The sequence below is a fragment of the Astatotilapia calliptera genome, chromosome 23, assembly GCF_964374335.1.
Source record: "Astatotilapia calliptera chromosome 23, fAstCal68.1, whole genome shotgun sequence".
Taxonomy (NCBI): Eukaryota; Metazoa; Chordata; class Actinopteri; order Cichliformes; family Cichlidae; genus Astatotilapia; species Astatotilapia calliptera.
The window spans coordinates 46,872,941-46,881,293 of record NC_137443.1 but is presented as its reverse complement, the minus strand read 5'-3'; the positions used below and the strand labels follow the sequence as shown (position 1 = coordinate 46,881,293).

The following is an 8,353-nucleotide window of genomic DNA, read 5'->3' as shown; positions in this document are numbered from 1 at the left end:
TTAAAGTGGTATTAAGGAATAGCTCTCCAGGCTTTTTAAAGTGTTTCTGATTTTTAATCCAGGGCTTGTATTTGACCACTTTTTGTCTGTTAAGACCCTTCACACTAATCTCTGAAACATTCAAACATAAACAGACACCTAAGTCACGGAAAGGACCACAAAACTTAACAAAGAACCAATTTTAAATTGTATCTGTACACATTTACTTGCAGCCTATTACAAAAAAAACAAAACCCCACATCATTTGTTCTCACTTCTTTAGTTGAAGAATGCAGTTAATAACACCGTTAACACAGACTGACCTGGCAAAACACGAAAAAATAAGGGGGTGGTTCAAGACTTTTGCTCGGTACTGTATGAGAAATGGAAATGTGCACTTCACAATGTATCGCTGCACTTCGGCAGTACTGTGCAGATTAAATGATTTTTTCCTTCCCGATGCATGTGAAAGGTTAACACTTACATCTCCAAATGTACTGGAACTGATTTGAAGCAGAGGACTCAGCCACACTGTTACTATGTACTGCATAAACACGTTTACCGATGAAGGTAAATCAGACACTGTCCTGACTGTGTGGCTAAATTTTGTGCTGAAAGCATCAAATCAATTGAATATGATTAACTTGCTATGAGAGGTTTTTACTCCAAGTGTGACTTTTTCTGGCTTCATACACCTTTCAGGGTCAAATTCAAGCACTTTGTAAGCACGTTTAATGTCCATTTTCAACATTTTCCAGCACATTACCATAAAAAGGATGCATATTTCACTTCGCATCACCTGAGTAAGACCACGTGAAAGGCCAAATTAATAAGTCTTCTCATCAGATATTGATGCTTCTTTCTTATGTGACACAAAAAACAGGAGGAGACAGATCTTTGCTTGTGTTGTTTTTTAAGTTCATTCATTCAAAACTAACTGTAAGACGCTTAACTACATTGCAGTCTGTGTTATTGTTGTAGACCTAATTATCACCTTTAAAGTGTTTGTGCTAATAACATCATGTAGAGTAAGACAGGCATAGAGAACAGCACTGACTGGGAGAGGCTTTGAACACATGACATACTCAGATCAATTCAACACTTTAGACTTTAAAAATGCACAAGCGTCTTTCAAAAACCCATTTATTTAATCTATCATCATTGATATTATTATGTACAGTTAGAATGTACTGTTCATCTCCCTTAAATAAACAGGCAGCCTTAAAGTGTGAAATAGTCACTTGTCTACTGTCTCAGTGGCTGATAGTGCCCCACAGGCCTCAATGTCAGCTCGAAGCCATTATGTTTCAATTGTTTAATGATAAACAGATTTTGAATGAAAGCGAGGAAACTTCGGTAGCACAAAAAAGTGCCTATTCTTTCTTCCCATATGGTTCAGTCATATTACCGTCATTTCCCCCTAAGCTGTTCCCAAAGACACCAGGTTAATACTTGAAAAGGCTGCAGCGATACACAAAAATATCATCAATATTCTGTTTACTTGGTGACAACGTCGCTTTTAGCCTTCAATCAGAAAGCCTGACGTTGGCTAGTTAAGCATCGGGCTAACGTTTAACGCTTTCACTTGAGGGAAGTAACTCGTATTACTGCTACTGCTGTGTAATCTTGGTTCAATTCACAGCATATTCTACAAGTTACCCTGCAATAACTAACTGTTAGAATAGCGCCACCGTATTGTATCGCACTGAGTGCACTTCAATCCTTTATCCCGCGAGTTTGCTAGCTAGCAAAATAATAATACCAATTTTAAACAAATAACATGTGTAACGTACACACTCGAGAAAATTATTTACTACTACTTACGCAAACTCCCCCGTTGTGAAAACGTACAAATCCTTCTTGTATTTTTCGTTTTCCAGCAAACACTCATTAAAACGGCCTCCAGGCACATTAGCGCACTCACCCCCGACTGATCAGGGAGGGGGTGGGGGGTCACACACTGAAACAGACTAACGTGCAGAGGTACAGCCCAGGCAGACAAATGTTGCTTTTAGACTTTGCGACTCGTTTTATTTCTCTATCTGATAAGAAAACTATTCAATCAGATAGTTCTTTGTGGTGAATGAAATACGGTTACAGTTTCAAGAAGTTTTAAGCACCAAATCCGAAATCCAAGCACTGCAATATTAAAATCCAATTCAATTTCTTGTTTGCTCCGAAATCTACGACATGACTATATACAGAAAAGCTTGACATGGTATGCAAAAAAAAAACCCGAAGACAATACAAATACAAATACATGAACAAAAAATGTTTTAACTGTCAGTTATGTCATTTTAAAATTTTCCAAAACTAACATTTTCTTTGATTGACTGATATTAAATTGATTAGGGTCAAGTTTACTGTGAACAATATTACCCAAGCAAGCACGTGTGCGCATGCGCACATATTAGAAATCCTTCGATCGCTTCTCATATGTGCGCATGCGCACATATTAGAATCGCTTCGATCGCTTGTGACGTGGTAACTTTGCTTTGATCCTTTCTGACGTCATAACTTTGCTTTGATCCGAAAACCTATAAATAGGAGCGCTCACCTGTTACTTTATGCTTAACGGACGTTGACCTGCAGCAACTAAAACCCTTTTGAGAAGATTTGAGAGCAATTTACGAGAGAAACCAAAACAAGTTCAGTTTTGTTTCTCACCAATTCACAGCGCAAACTTTACACCATGTCAGCCAACCCATCCTTTGGCTCAGATGAGCTTGGAATATCTAAAGGGACCATTTTGGGAGATCACCACATGGTGGAGGCTTTCCTTGGAGAAGGAAGCTTTGGTGTTGTAACCAGATGTCGCGATACAAAAAACAACAAAACTGTTGCTGTTAAAGTCAACAAGAGCGACCCTGAAATTCTGCTCCAGGCAAAACTGGAAATTTTCATCCTGGAGCAGCTACGACGCTTGGATCCAGACAGGTGCAACATCGTCGAATGGAACGGCTATTTCCTCGATGGAGAGCGCATTTGCCTGAATTTTGAACTCCTCGACCAAAGCCTGTCAGACTACATAGGGGACCGGAATAACCGAGGTCTCCCAATGAGAGAAATCAGGCCAATTTTGAATCAGCTCGCAAATGCTCTATTCCACCTGGGTTCTGTGGGAATAGTGCATGCTGACCTCAAACCTGTCAACATCATGGTTGTGAACCGCAGTGAGTCTCAAGTCAGAGTCAAACTTATAGACTTTGGCATCGCATGTAACACCTCTGCAGTGATTCCTGGTGACTGTGTGGGGACAATTGGTTATTGTGCACCTGAGATTATGCTTGGCACTCCATATGATGAAGCAATTGACATGTGGTCTCTAGGGCTGGTAGCTGTGGAGCTTGCTACAGGGGTGCCTCTCTATCCTGGGGAAGACGATTATGACGTTTTGAAATTCATAATTGAAACCCAGGGTCAGCTACCAGATCATCTCCTAGAGTCTGGCTTGTACACTGACAGCTATTTCCTCGAGGATAACCACAAGGAACAGCGCTGGACATTTAAGACCCCAGAACAATTTCAATACGAGACAGATTATCGATCCAAGGAAACTCGATCGATAAAACTTAAGTGTCTCGATGACCTCGAACAACTGCTGAAAGTTAGGCGAGGACCGGAAAATGGCCAATCATTATTTGTAAGGCTAATCAAAGAAATGTTGGCCTTGGATGCAAATCAGCGCTTAACACCCTCAGAGGTTCTGAAGCATCCCTTTTTCCACCCTGGCCTCTCAAGGAGAACCCCCTGCACTGACATGAATAGTACAGGGGGAGAACTCCTTGTGCTCTCTCAGCAGCCTTCAAGCTGGAAAAGTCATGGATTGCAAAAATTCAGCTGCAGTTTCCAAAACTCAGTTGAATTTCCTCAAAAAGGAGACATCAACACCTCAGCCAACCCATCTGCCTCTGAAGATGATCTTCAAATAACGGAAGGGACCATTTTAGGAGATCACCACGTGGTAGAGGCTTTCCTTGGAGAAGGAGGCTTTGGTTTGGTAACCAGATGTCGCGATACAAAAAACAACAAAACCGTTGCTATTAAAGTCAACAAGAGCGACCCTGAAATTCTGCTCCAGGCAAAACTGGAAATTTTCATCCTGGAGCAGCTACGACGCTTGGATCCAGACAGGTGCAACATTGTGGAATGGAACGACTATTTCCTCGATGGACAGCGCATTTGCTTGAATTTCGAATTGCTCGACCAAAGCCTGTGGGACTACATTGGGGACCTGAATAACCGAGGTCTCCCAATGAGAGAACTCAGGCCAATTTTGCATCAGCTCGCAAATGCTCTGTTCCACCTGGGTTCTGTGGGAATAGTGCATGCTGACCTCAAACCTGGAAACATCATGGTTGTGAACCGCAGTGAGTCTCCCGTCAAAGTCAAACTCATAGACTTTGGCCTCGCATGTCCTGCTTCTGCAGTGATTCCTGGTGACCGTGTGGGGACAATTGGTTATTGTGCACCTGAGGTTATGCTTGGCATTCCATACGACGAAGCAATCGACATGTGGTCTCTGGGGCTGGTAGCTGTGGAGCTTGCTACAGGGGTGCCTCTCTATCCTGGGGAAGACGATTATGATCTTTTAAAATTCATAATTGAAACCCAGGGTCAGCTACCAGATCATCTCCTAGAGTCTGGCTTGTACACTGACTGCTACTTCATCGAGGATAACTACAACAAACAGCGCTGGACATTTAAGACCCCAGAACAATTTCAATACGAGACACATTATCGATCCAAGGAAACTCGATATATAAAACTTAAGTGTCTCGATGACCTCGAAAAACTGCTGAAAGTTAGGCGAGGACCGGAAAATGGCCAAACATTATTTGTAAGGCTAATCAAAGAAATGTTGGCCTTGGATGCAAATCAGCGCATAACACCCTCGGAGGTTCTGAAGCATCCCTTTTTCGACCCTGGCCTCTCAAGGAGAACCCCCTGCACTGACATGAATAGTACAGGGGGACAAAACCTTGTGTTCTCTCAGCAGCAATCATCGTTTGGGTGGCCAGAATTCTAGGGGAGCTAGAAATTCTTGTGGAAAAAAAGCCCAAAACAATAACATCAACAAAAAAAAGCAATGAATGTGGTCTTAAACTTGGGCACAATTTGGCTTGAAATCCATCAACTAATTTCTCAATATTCAAAGCGGAGCAGCAGACAACTTACCATCACATCAGTCCTTCAATCAGACCTACAACAAACGTCTTCAGTCTCTCACCCCAACCGGTCGCAGCAGATGGCCGCCCCGACCTGAGCCTGGTTCTGCCGGAGGTTTCTTCCTGTAAAAAGGGAGTTTTTCCTTCCCACTGTCGCCAAAGTGCTTGCTCATAGGGGGTCATATGATTGTTGGGTTCTCTGTATGTATTATTGTAGGGTCTACCTTACAATAATACATACAGCCTTGAAGTGACTGGTGATGTGATTTGCTGCTGAATCAATTCGGAACTAATTGGAAATCTGGATATTAATTAAATAAACCTGCTTTGAGCATCAATTAATTGTTGTTTGAAATTCTTTATAAATATATAAATATAGTGCCACTCTTCTACTGTTTAAATTGCAACTGTTTAAAACTGACTAATTTATTCATACACTTGAGCATAAACACACGCACAGTAAATGGCCTGTATTTGTACAGCGCTTTACTTAGTCCCCAAGGACCCCAAAGAGCTTTACACTACATTCAGTCATTCACCCATTCACACACACATTCACACACTGGTAATGGCAGCTACATTGTAGCCACAGCTGCCCTGGGGCGCACTGACAGAACATTGCAGAACCTTCAGCACCTCGTATGAAAAATATTTGACTGTGTGTATGCTTTTAGCACTGTTTGGATTTGAGAAAATCTAAAATAAATCGAAATTTGTTTTTAGAAGTTGTTTTATAAATTTCAGTGGTATATTATGCATACAATAGGACATCTATTTAGATTTACATCTTCCACAGAAAAAACTGCACATTACTGAAACTTAGTATACTGGACTTTGTTGTTGTCCCACACAGGTTCAATTTCGAGTGGTAGATGGCTCAGTGCTAAGTCAACCAAGATTTTATGATAGTGGGCACAATGAGATAGATAAGCTGCTTGTAAACAGTACTTTTATGCTCTCTTTTTCCATTTGGATAAGAAAGAAAGAACCAGGAAACAAAGGCAAACAAATAATCTGTGCCTTTATCCCAGATTCACATTATAGGAACAGCTGCTCAATGACCACTGTAGTCTTTGCTTACTGCACTTTTATCTACATCTATGCAAAGTGATCCACTACACCTACTTTTACAGTTAAATCATTTTATGAGCACTCATGCCATTTTAATCTGAGTTTCTACTCAAATACAATCAGTAAAGAAAAACACAGTCTCTGACGTTTGTTTTGAAGGAAAAGGTATTCCCTGCAAATGTTTATCTGTGTGAGACTATTCAGAAAACAGTAATTTTGTTTTATAGGTGAGACACTTGGCCTCTTTTTTCCTTGTTCTACGTTTGTCTTTTGTCCGATTACTCTGGAACACAAGATGGAAAACTGATATTCTCATGTAAAAAATATAGAAAAAGGATTTTGTCACCCATAAATATTAACTTCTCATGCCTCTAAGCACAAGAAGGAGCCGAAGTGCCCTCTGCAGTTTGTGTGTGGAAGTGCAAAAGCTTAGAGCACCTGGTATTCCCAGGCAGTCTCCCATCCAAGTACTGAAAAAGAAAAAGACCTTTTATTGGTGGCAAATGTCACACAGTTTGATATATGTTATTGTGCTAAACTTCATATGTTACAGCGACAACATGCAAACCTTTGTTGTTAACTGCAGCTTCAAATTGAGCTGCAAAAATGCTTTTCCCGCGGTAACGGTGCTGAAAGCTTTTGCACTTCCACACACAAACTGCACAATCCGTCCTTAACACGGATCAGTCGTCCTGTCCCCTTGGCAGAAAAACAGCCCCATAGCATGATGTTTCCACCCCCATGCTTCACAGTAGGTATGGTGTTCTTGGGATGCAACTCAGTATTCTTCGTCCTCCAAACACGACGAGTTGAGTTTATACCAAAAAGTTCTACTTTGGTTTCATCTGACCACATGACATTCTCCCAATCCTCTGCTGTATCATCCATGTGCTCTCTGGCAAACTTCAGACGGGCCTGGACATGCACTGGCTTCAGCAGCGGAACACGTCTGGCACTGCGGGATTTGATTCCCTGCCGTTGTAGTGTGTTACTGATGGTGACCTTTGTTACTTTGGTCCCAGCTCTCTGCAGGTCATTCACCAGGTCCCCCCGTGTGGTTCTGGGATCTTTGCTCACCGTTCTCATGATCATTTTGACCCCACGGGATGAGATCTTGCGTGGAGCCCCAGATCGAGGGAGATTATCAGTGGTCTTGTATGTCTTCCATTTTCTGATGATTGCTCCCACAGTTGATTTTTTCACACCAAGCTGCTTGCCTATTGTAGATTCACTCTTCCCAGTCTGGTGCAGGTCTACAATACTTTTCCTGGTGTCCTTCGAAAGCTCTTTGGTCTTGGCCATGGCGGAGTTTGGAGTCTGACTGTTTGAGGCTGTGGACAGGTGTCTTTTATACAGATGATGAGTTCAAACAGGTGCCATTCATACAGGTAACGAGTGGGGGACAGAAAAGCTTCTTACAGAAGACGTTACAGGTCTGTGAGAGCCAGAGATTTTCCTTGTTTGAGGTGACCAAATACTTATTTTCCACCCTGATTTACGAATAAATTCTTTACAAATCCTACCATGTGAATTCATGGATTTTTCTTTCACATTCTGTCTCTCACAGTTGAAGTGTACCTCTGGTGCAAATTACTGACCTCTGTCATCATTTTAAGTGGGGGAAATTGCACAATCGGTGGCTGACTAAATACTTTTTTGCCCCACTGTATTAGAAAATGAGCTTAAAGAGTGCCTCACATCCGTTTCAACATTTAAACTGTCATTTGTGTGTTGAAGTGCAAAAGCTTACGGCACCTGGTATTCCCAGGCGGTCTCCCATCCAAGTACTGACCAGGCCCGACCCAGCTTGGCTTCCGAGATCAGACGAGATCGGGCGTGTTCAGGGTGGCGTGGCCGTAAGCGAGGGACTGCTTCACAACCCAGCCAACATGTATATATGGGCCCCACCTGGTTTTTGCTCGGGCTGGATGGGTACCATGTGGGCATGGGCTCAAACTGGGCTTTTTGTATGGGGCCTACTTGGGTTCTTCACATTAAACCCATATGGGCCATCCCAAGTGAGCACTTTTAGTAGGTCCTAGCTGGGTCAAACATGGGAAACACTTAACTTGGTCCAAAATGGGAAACACATGTAGGACCCACTTGGGTTTTCCACCTGGGATAGACATGGGCAA

General features: G+C 42.2%; 1 non-coding gene across 1 annotated transcript; it reads right to left on the bottom strand.

The window, feature by feature from the left end:
- Positions 1-7,961: 7,961 nt before the first annotated feature.
- Positions 7,962-8,080, bottom strand: LOC145424588 (5S ribosomal RNA). The gene has a single exon (XR_013905671.1). It is a non-coding gene; the product is annotated as a 5S ribosomal RNA (ribosomal RNA).
- Between the last annotated feature and the right edge of the window lie 273 nt (positions 8,081-8,353).